The following is an 11,130-nucleotide window of genomic DNA, read 5'->3' as shown; positions in this document are numbered from 1 at the left end:
TATCATACTACTTCGCCTCTTTCCATTCTCACCAGTGGGAAGAGTGAAGTGGTGGTTCTATGCCAACAAAGAAGACATCAACACATGGGTGAAGTGTTCCAAGGCCTTTCTAGCAAAATTCTTCCTAATAGGCAAGACAAATGCCTTAAGAGGAAAGATTACCAACTTTCAATAGCAATAGACATAAACCATTTTAGAAGCATGGGAGCATTTGCAAGGATACATTCAAGATTGTCCTCATCATGGAATGGAAGAATGGTTACTCATGCAAGGCTTTTATCATGGATTAAACCAGAAGACACGTGAGCACCTGGATGCCACTATTGAAGGATCATTCTTATCACTCACTCTTGGGAAAACTAAGGAGCTTATGGAGAAGATATCAGATAATCAAAGCTGATCCCAAGACAAAGGTGAAGAAGCAATTGAAGAAGTAAATGCACTGTCCACCAAGATGGATGACTTGCTCCACTGGCTAGACCAGAGGGCTAAGTACAAGGAAGACCAAAGGGTGATTGAGGCAATATCAAATTCAAGTCCTGCCATCAGGAAAGTTCCACATCAACCAAATTGGAGACAACATCAAAATAGCCAAGGTATGAATTCAGGTAATTTTATAAAGCAACCTTCTTTAAGAGAGATAATTATGCAGTAATCTAAAATCAATCTAGACATTAAATCTAGGCTTGCTAATAATGATAAAACCTTGGAAGATATAAATGTTAAAATGGATAGTTTCTCATCTGCCATTAATGACCAACTTGAGTATAATAAAAAGATAGAAGCAAAAATAGCACAGTTGGCTGCTGCATTGCCTGTTGCCACCCTGAGCAGGTAAAGAATATCACTACAAGGAGAGGGAGTTCTACCAAAGATCCTCCTCACTCAAAAGGTACCAAAAGACCAATGGCAATACCATCAACATTACCAACAATGGTGGAGAACGAGAACAACATTCCTGAAGACATAATACCAAAACCGGTCCAAGACCATGAGATGAGACAAGATTTTTAAGACACAAATTATCTACCATTTTCTCGTCGGAATAGAAGACTACAACAAGTAGATGAGCAGTTTGGTAAGTTCGTGGAGATACTTCAAAAATTATATATCAATATACCTCTGCTATATGCCATATAGGTCCCTAGATACGCCAAGTACATCAGAGACATTCTTAACAAGAAGAGACCACTGCCATCCACTAAAGTAATCAAGCTCATAGAAGAGTGCAGTGCGGCCATCCTCAACAAGTTACCAGAAAAGAAAAAGGATCCAGGATGTCTGACCATCAAATGTACAATTGGAGGTCAACATTTCAACCATGCACTCTGTGACCTTGGAGTAAGTGTCAGTGTGATGCTTGCTTCTATCTACTACATGCTTAATCACACCGCACTTGAGCCAACATCAATGTGTCTTCAGTTGGTCGATCAATTAGTCTAATATCCATTGGGCATCGCTAAAAATATTCCATTCAAGATAGACTTCTTCATGCCAGTAGATTTTGTGGTACTAGATATGCATCCAGACTCAAGAGTATCACTCATTCTTGGGAGACCATTCTTGAGCACTGCCAATGCACACATTGATGTTGAAAAAGGATCTATCAAATTCACCATGAATGGTCAAGAAGAGCAGTTCACATTCAAGCCAAAACAAGAGCTCAACTCTTCTGCGAAGATGGTAGATCAAGACAAGCTAGAAGAATCACCAGTCACCCACTCTGGAATCATCAGTGGAATAAATAATTTGGAAGATCTAGTTCGGAGGACGCTAAACTTCGAACCCTCGCCGGAAGGTAACTCGGTATTTACCTCTATTTACTTTTCAGTTTACATATATATTTACTTTATAGCACTACATTATAAAATTCTACACCCTATATAAATAATTTTTCTAGTGTGTAACAACCCATTAAAAATATTTATTGTGGTAGCATAAAAATATTGATTTAGTTTATATATTTATTCTTAGCTTATTCTCATTTTTAATTCTTACATTATATTTATATATTTTATATTTCTTACATGGGGGGTCCACCACCATGGGTCCCACATGTCATATACCTCACCTAACATACATCACATCACCACCTACTCTCCTCCACTCACCTTCCTCTTCTCCATCAGCCCAATCCACCAAACTTCCACTCACTTTACTTAGGATTTAAGCAAAGATAGCAGCCACAAATTTTGAGTGGAAGAGCAGCCAGCACAAGGGCGGCCGCCCCACCTTCTTTGGGTGCCCGCCCGGCCATCTCCTCCTCTATAAAAGGCCTTCCTCCCTTCACTTCCTCACACCACACACAAACTTCAGTAGACAAACTTTGAGCTTTCGGCCTCCAGTGGTCCAAAGAGAGTTTGGGAGAGAAGGAGAGCTTAGAAAGAGTAGAGAAAAGGATAGGAATTTAGGAGAGTGAGCAAGAGCTAGTGAAAGAGGGGTAGTGCTGCAAGAATTCATAGATACAAATTAGTGGAAGTGTTGTCCGACTAGGAGATAAGAAATCTAAAATCAAGGGGAGGTTCTGTCGAAATTCAAACTAGCAACTAGACTTAATCTTGAAAGAACGACTGACCTCTGGATGGCTGACCACTAACCTTTGACTAACCCCCTCCACTAGTGTTGTTTTTGTTTGTAAGCATTTGTTGCGGGATGAAGAGTTGGGCAAAGGGAATCGCCAACAAGGTCTCGGGAAGGACCATAATGAGCTCATCCCGGTACGCCTCGTCGAGGGCTGGCTCCAACATGAACACTGATCCTCCCATTGACCCTCAGCCACCATCTTCCTCAGCTGCACCACAAAGGGTTCTCCTCACGGCAACTCACCTTTCCTTGAAGGACGCAAGAGAAAAGAACATCTACAACAAATTGAAGAGGAGGAGCTTTGTCCACACACCGGTCTTGGATGATGTGTTCCTCGGTGAAACAGGTATGGAAACTGAATTTGATACTATTTTCTAGTTTGTTGGTTGGAGTCTTTCACATCTATTACTGAGTTAGGGTCCAAGCTTTTAACCATAGAATTTCTATGCACCCTTCAACTCACCTAGATAGGAGTTTATTTTAGATTATTTACCCAAGAATTCTATTTAACATGGAGAGTTCTTAGTGATCTTTTAGGCTTTCCTTCAAATGCACGTTTAGATTTAACAGGAGCCTTAAAAGATTTTGACACCCACAAATTTTGGATTGAAATTTCTAAAGAGCCTTTCTTCCATGGCAATCATACTCGGGACATAGAGCACCCTACACTTAGGTTCTTGCATAAGTGGTTAGGAATAGCTTTCTTTCCTCGAGATGATGCTAGTAAAATTAGAGCCATAGATTTACAATTAATTTATGCAGCGGTTAAGAAAATAAGGGTGTGACCTGTCCATGCTTTAGTAGATCACTAGTTGAGCATTCCTGATTATAAAGTAGGAGATGTAGCAATTTGTTCCATTGTTACTCGTTTAGCTTTTAAGATTAAACTACTTGAAGGTGCCTCTTTGGATTTTATTGATACACATAGACAAATTTATGGATATGAGCATTTTAATCATGCGCACCTTGTAAAAAATAAAAGGGGATCTATACATGACATATGGGGACGCCAAGCTCCGGTTACCTAACCCGGAGATGCAACTGTATTCTGTCCAAACTCTGCACATTGAGTTTCAGGCACGACCAGTGAATAGGAGAGGAGCTCAAGAGGAGACTTCTAAGAGGGTAGCTCAGAGGACAACCTCTGAGAGATTTGCTCATCAACACGAGCTAGTCTGGCTCAGTGCTGACCCCACTCACGAAGCACTGGTGCACACCAGCTATGATGAATGGCAGGCACACCAGCGCCACACACTGAACCCTGGGATATGTCCTCTGTTCCATCCTGCCTATCATCCATATGGGTACTACCCACCACTACCATTCATCCCCACAGAGGAAGGTCCCTTAGGAGAGGCTCCAAGACATTCATTCAGTACCTATGGAGAAAGGACAGAAGATGAGGAACAAGGCTATGATCAAGGACGCAGGTCTGATGCATCTAGGTTCTTCTACGCCTAGCAACATTACAATGAACAAATGGCATTCCAAAACTACGTCCACACCTCTCTTGCTCAAATGAGTAGAATTGGAATGACCAGAGTCAGTGGAACCAAACCACCACTCGGACATTGGCCTCTATTCAAGAAGGGCAAGACTAAGCCAACAACAATCTAAGTGACATCTTCGTGTTCCTATAGACCCCGAAAGAAGATTAGCTTGGGGGAGGACCCCCATTATCAAGGTAAGTTTTCCTTTCCCTTCATTTCATTTTCTTTCTTGTCATTGCAATCATAAAATTTGGAAAACCAAATAAATATTTACTGTTTAATTTGTTTAAGTTTGAGCTTGCTTAAAAATGAAAACCAAATAAAAAGAGTGTAATATAAATTTGCTTTTCTATCAAGATTGCTATAAATAAAATATGTAGAGATGAAGAAGGCACGATGGAAATGATGAATAGTTGGTCTGCCTTAATTCTTTACAAGTACCTAGTTTTAAATTTGAATTCTCCCAAGGATTAGATACACTATTAGACAACTGAATTTACTCTACTCTTTAAACCTGTGGGAGCATATGCTTAAACTAAGTCTAGGTAGTTGATGGATATGATATAGTCTAAGCTGTTGTTTATCATGTTCCTAGTGCTACTAAATTCTAGAGATTTATTTTATGAAAATTAAAATGATTCATGATGAGTTCTATGTATGATAGAGAGTATAAAATTCCTACCACAGCCATATTTATGTAGAATAGGAAGCCTCCACATATATGTAGGGCTTTGTGTTTGATCGAATTGTGTTGACCCTTAGGAACTCATCATGTGACTAATCTCAATATCATGTACACTCATGTTCACCCCTTTGCTGCTTCTAATCTAGAAGTACGCACCACATAAATATTCCATATTCACCTATCCAAAAAAATGTTCCACTCTTACACTGAGAGTGAACACCAAAAAAATTTCCCTTGCTTATTTGCTAGCCAATTATCTTAAGTTCAATGCTCCAAGTTTTATCTTTTATTCCTCTACAAAATATTTATTATAAAAAGAATTGATGGGCTGCAAGAAAATTATTGAACAAAAGTTCCATGAAAGAAAGAAGAGAAAGAAATATTTATGAGCCCAAGTTCATTATCAAAATTTCAAGTTAGAGGAATCATTCCAAGTAAAGAAGCATTAGAATTATTTTTGCACACCTTCACCTTCCACAAATATTCTCTAGTTTAGCATCCACATATAAAACCACACATGCACAAACCGGTTGGTTATGTGGTGAGTTCATTTGGATCCATGATTCGATCAGACCCAATGCATTAGCTATCTCCACACCTATGAGCTCCACATAAGCTTTATTAGATATAGGGTGAGAGAGAGTGAAGGTTATATTAATGCCTTGTGCCATAAATACTACATATTTTGAGAGCAAGAGAAAAGGCATCACACCTTTCAATACCTAAGAGAGGATCCAAAAATGCCACATAATGAGAGACTTGAAAGGATCACACTAAAGAACTCTGAGTTTTATTTTGAAAATCTTATAAAAACTCTAGGATAGAGGTAGAACAACAGAGCATGAGACAACAGTGCTTGACTTAATTGTTCTGTCTTTCAACTCCTCAAGACCCAAGTATATGTAAAAGTCCCATGGTTGGAAGAAACATGAGTAAGTTTGGAAGTTATGATAGTTCACTCTAGTCTAAGAATGGGTTCTTATTTAAAACATGTGTACTTGTAAGGTGTGCATTGTAGCAACTCCCGATCCATCCTTTGTAGCTATTTGTTCATGGATGAGCAAAAGGAAAGCTTGGGGGAGTTTGTTGACGGTTGTTAACCATCAAAATTATATGTCAACCAAGGAGAAGAAAGGGGAATAAAATTGAACATCACCATAGACTTAGGGTTTTCACTAATAATTTCCATGAGTTTTGGTGAATGTCTGTTTCTGCAGGGGGTTATCCGAATAAGAACAAAAGGAGGTCCACATGTCGGATATACATAGAGAGAAGACCCAAATGTCAACTCCAGAAGACTCTAGAAGACTCAGGAAGGCGTGCCCTGAAACCAGGGGCCCACCTACCATAGGGCAGGGGTGGGTGCCCAGTGGGGGCAGGGGCGGCCGCTCGGAGAGTTTGGCCAATCAGAGTCAACCTTTCAGATCCCTCCTCCACCAACTTTGAGGATTAATCTTAAGCACACGTTTAAATCAGTTTGATCCATGGGTTGTGGTGCTTCCTAGGGGGGCTATAAATACAAGCCTACCCCCTAGAGGAGAGCTCAGAATTGAGAGAGCAAAACAAAGTTATATTTTTATTCTCATCTAAGAATTAGAGGGAGCCATTAGAGCCAGGGATTAGAGATTGATTAGCTACTCCTAATCATCATCTTCTACATAGGATTAGATTAGATAGAGGAAGAGTCAGGCACCTATGCTCGGAATTTCTAGATCTTCATCATCAGAGATTGGTATTATCTTTTATCTCTCTTTTGACTTTATTCTAAATATCATTATGCTTCTATTTCTTATGTTCCTAGTTTATTCTAGTTCTACATTTGATATGGTTATGATTGATAATGAGTTTATGTATATGTTTGCAAAGCGCTTAGCCCTCTTTACAGGAGAGTTACGTGATAGATGTCATGTAAGCATGGTGCTTAGATGTCGCTTATCTGCAATTACACCCTATTGGCTAGGTTGCATGGTAGATCACGGAACTGATAGTTCCATTGAGTCCTTTGTATTCCATCCCCTGTTGGTAGGATAGGTAGAACCACAGTTGCGTAGGAAGTCCAGCTCTGTCTTGGCTTTTTATAGCAATGTTCCTTATACATAAATGAAGAGTATTTTCTGCTATATATGATAGTGTAGCATTAGAGTAGATGAATGACTTGATAAATTAGAACTACATAGGATTTTCTATCCCTTAAACTAATTGGACGTCTGCCTAATATTAAGCTGAGTAGTCTATATCTAGTCTCTATATTCCCTGGGCTTCTATATTTTATATATCATATATCTATCATGGTTTATCCTCCTACCAAGTATGTGACTATGCAACCCAATCACTCATAAGTAGTCGTGTTTTGCAAGTTGATCTCATTGTTTAAGTCCTTAGTTCTTTCCCTTGAGCTAAATACAAATAACGATACCTAGAATACTTGGTATTCAATCTGTATGCTTGCAGATCCTATATTTATGTTATTAGTGGACAGTTTTCATACCACACTTCTGGCACCATGCTAGGGATGAAAACTTAGCTTAAGTGGTGTTAGAAGTGTAAACAACCGTCCAGAGCAAAGGTGGCGCCCACCACTCCTCTTCACTCCCCTACGAGCTCCTTCCACCAGAAGACTCCCTGGCCTATAAAAGGACCCCCTTGGCCACTATTTTGAGGGGGGAGAAAAGAATAGAACACAAAAGGCTCAAGCATAGAATAGAGCTTAGAGGAAGTGTTAGCGTAGTAGCTCCCTCGCTTAGGTAGCCAGCTCAGCTCCATAGCCTCTCTGCCTCTAGGTCAGCTTTGCTCTAGTAGCTGGGAGTTGTAAGGAGGAGGAGTAGCCAGGCATAACTCAGCTTGGAGACAGGAAGAGTCCTCCTCCTCTCCACTCTGGTATTATACCTTCGCTATCTTAGTACTCATTTATTTATCATTTGCCTTTGGTATATTGAGTTATATTTAGCTTTCAAGTACTTAGTTTATAGTGATCATATCATTAGTGAGTTTAGGTGCTTGATTGTGTTGGGATAAGTGCTTGGTTAGTTTAGTGTTAGTTATTCAAGCTAATAATTGCTCTGTCGTCTAGTTAGGGTGTCTTTACTCTAGAGCTCAGGTAAAGATAGTAGGAGTATAGATTAAGCGCGGTGCTTAGGCTATAGGCTTACATTCAGATATGCCTAGACCCACAATAGCTGGGGTAGCACCAGATGGTGACAGCCCTGATTGCCTACGTATTCCCCACGTTCGGTCTAGTTCTTAAAACGTAAGGCTCATTGTGCAACGTGCCTAATCAACTCTCTTGAGTGAGTTTAGGACGCGTATGCCTCTTTGCTTGACTTGAATAACTAGTGCTATTCTTTTACTAGGTCTCCTAAATCTACTACCACTCTTATTTATCTAGGTTAGTTGGTAGATTAGTTTGGTTATCCTTTAACCATTCATTTACCATTCCTTGCTCTGATCATCCATTCTTGCCCAACTCGACCACATCACCCCAGCCTTCCTTTGGGAAATTATAAATCAACACCTAGTTACTCACCAAGCGAAGTGCTACACACGATAGTTCTATGCGCTTGAAGATTCCCATTCACCTAGGTAGATTGCAATCACGCTTGTTGGCCCTACTAGTGTCGGGATTGACAACTCCGCTAGGCATTAGTGGACTAGCCAACTCTAGCCTCACCTTAGGTGTAGCTAAGAACTACCAACCCGATGCTTCAAAGATAGTAGTTAACCTCTGTCCTTTTTTAGTATTACTAAGGAGTGTCATTAAGCATTTCTAGCGTCGTTGCCAGGGACTAGACTTTGTGTCTATTTTTGGTGATTGCGTTAAGAATTGCCAACAAGCATTTCTGGCGCCATTGTCGGGGAAGGCAATTGGTGTGAGCATTGAGTTCTTTAAGAACCAATCTTCGGAGTAAGTTTGTTCCAATTTATCCTGTTAATTATACCTTTCATTTCCTTCTTACCCTTTTTATTTTCTTTCATCCCTTCTCTCACAAACATGGCCAAGACCATTCGTGAATTCCCTGCTCCTTCTATTGCTAATGTAGCAACTGGTCCAGCCGTGATTGATGCGAACTCTAATTTTGAGTTGAAACCCGCATTGATCACTATGGTCCAAGCTAGTCCTTTCCGTGGAAAAGCTCATGAAGATGCCAATGCGCATCTCCAATATTTCTTGGAGATATGCGGCACCTTCACCATTAAGGGAATCCCACAAGAAGCTATCTGTCTTTGTCTTTTTCCTTTCTCTCTGCTAGGAAAAGCGAAGCAATGGTTCTATGCCAATCGTGATTCTGTAGATACATGGGATAAGTGTTCCAATGCTTTCCTTGTTAAGTTCTTCCCTATGGGCAAGACCAATGCTCTTCGCAATAAAATCTCCAGTTTTACACAACAAGCTGAGGAATCCATTCCCAATGCTTGGGAGAGAATGCAAAAGTATGTCGCTACCTGTCCGCACCATGGGATGGAAGACTAGCTTTTGATCTAGAACTTCTATCATGGTCTAGTTCCACAAGATAGGAGCCATTTAGACATCGCAGCGGGCAGTGCCTTTTTCTCTCTTGGTGTTGCAGACGCTAAAGCATTGATAGAGAAGATGGAGTCCAATCAAGGATGGAACGATGAACGACTATAGCCCTGCAAGAGAGGTATGGATTCTCTTAAAGAAGCTGACATGATTGTAGCCAAGATGGATGTATTGGCCAAAAGGCTAGAACAATATGAGAAGATGAGTACTCAAGAAGCTGTTCAATCCCTAGATTCACATATGACTTGCGAAGTCTATGGTGAATCTAGACATTCCGACAATCACTGCCCCGAGACTCATGAAGATCTCAACTTCCTCAACAATGATAATGGTTTTCACCAACCAAATCAAGGATGGAATCAGCACTCCAATTCTCAAGGTAACACTTTTAATACATTTCCTCGTTCTAATTTTCCTAATAATAACAACAACAATGGGTATCTGAGTTTAAAAGATCTTGTTTATAGTCAAGGTAGATTAACTGACAACTTAAATAAGAAGTTGCTTGCTAATGACAAGATACTTGAGAATAAAAATGCTAAATTGGATGATTTCTCATCTGCTATGAAAAATCAACTTAGCTTTAATAAGATGCTAGAAACCCAATTAGCTCAATTTGCTTCTGCTATACCATCTTTTGAATCTGGCAAAATTCCTAGTAAGCCTAAAAATATGGAGACTGCCAATCTTGTTGATATAAAGTACTTTAACTTTGGAGATCAAGATCTTTCTATTAAGAAAAGTGATCTCGGTAGTCCCATAATTGAATGCACTATTGGGTCTCTTACTTTTAAAAATGTTGTCTGCGATTTGGGGTCAAGTGTGAACATTATGTCTAAAGAAGTTTATGAAACTTATTTTGTTCCACTTGCTATCCCAACGGGTACCTACCTCCAATTAATTGATAATTCAATCCATTATACAGAAGGAATAGCTACTGATTTGTTAGTTCAAATTAGAGGCTCTTATGTCCCTACTGACTTGATATTAGACATGGGGAATAGTAAAGATGTCCCTCTAATCCTAGGACGCCCTTTTCATAATATTGTTAATGCTTGCATTTACGTTGGTTCTGGAAAAATCCAAATGACTCTTGCTGGGAAAAGAGAGACAAAATTCCCTTTGCCCTTGGCCCTTCATATGCAACTAACTTGTAGGCAAGGCAACCCGATGAAAAAGAAGCAAGAAATTCAAGGAAACCAGGTATCAACAGGAAAAGGGCCAAATCCAAGAACCCAAGATCAAAGAGAAGAGGATGGCATAAGAAGAAGGAACCCTCATCAACTGCCTCGTGTGTGACTCCCGATAAGGAGGAGGCCGGGTGGAAACAGGAAGAAGAAGATGCCCTCGAAGGAAAGCCGCCGGAAGATGAATCTCCGGCTAAGGAAGAACCCCCGTGGTTTTAAGGTATGTTTTACTCTACCTGCATTTAAATCCTGCATTTACATTCCGCATTTTAGCCTTTAAATCATGCATTGCATTTAGATTAGGTTTATCATGCCATTGCATTTAGAATTAGGATTATTTTAAATCATTGCATAAATGATAAAAACAAAATAAAAATTTAAGTCTGCAATTAAATTATAATAATAACAACAACAACAACAACAACAATAATAATAATAATAATAATAATAATAATAATAATAATAATAATAATAATAATAATAATAATAATAATAATAATAATAATAATAATAATAATAATAATAATAATAATAATAATAATAATAATAAAAAATATATATATAGATTTATAATAATAATATGATAAAGAAATAAATAATAATAATAATAATAATAATAATAATAATAATAATAATAATAATAATAATAATAATAATAATAATAAT

The sequence above is a fragment of the Sorghum bicolor genome, chromosome 2, assembly GCF_000003195.3.
Source record: "Sorghum bicolor cultivar BTx623 chromosome 2, Sorghum_bicolor_NCBIv3, whole genome shotgun sequence".
NCBI classification, from domain to species: domain Eukaryota; kingdom Viridiplantae; phylum Streptophyta; class Magnoliopsida; order Poales; family Poaceae; genus Sorghum; species Sorghum bicolor.
The sequence above is the reverse complement of the archived record's forward strand: the minus strand, read 5'-3'. Positions refer to the sequence as shown.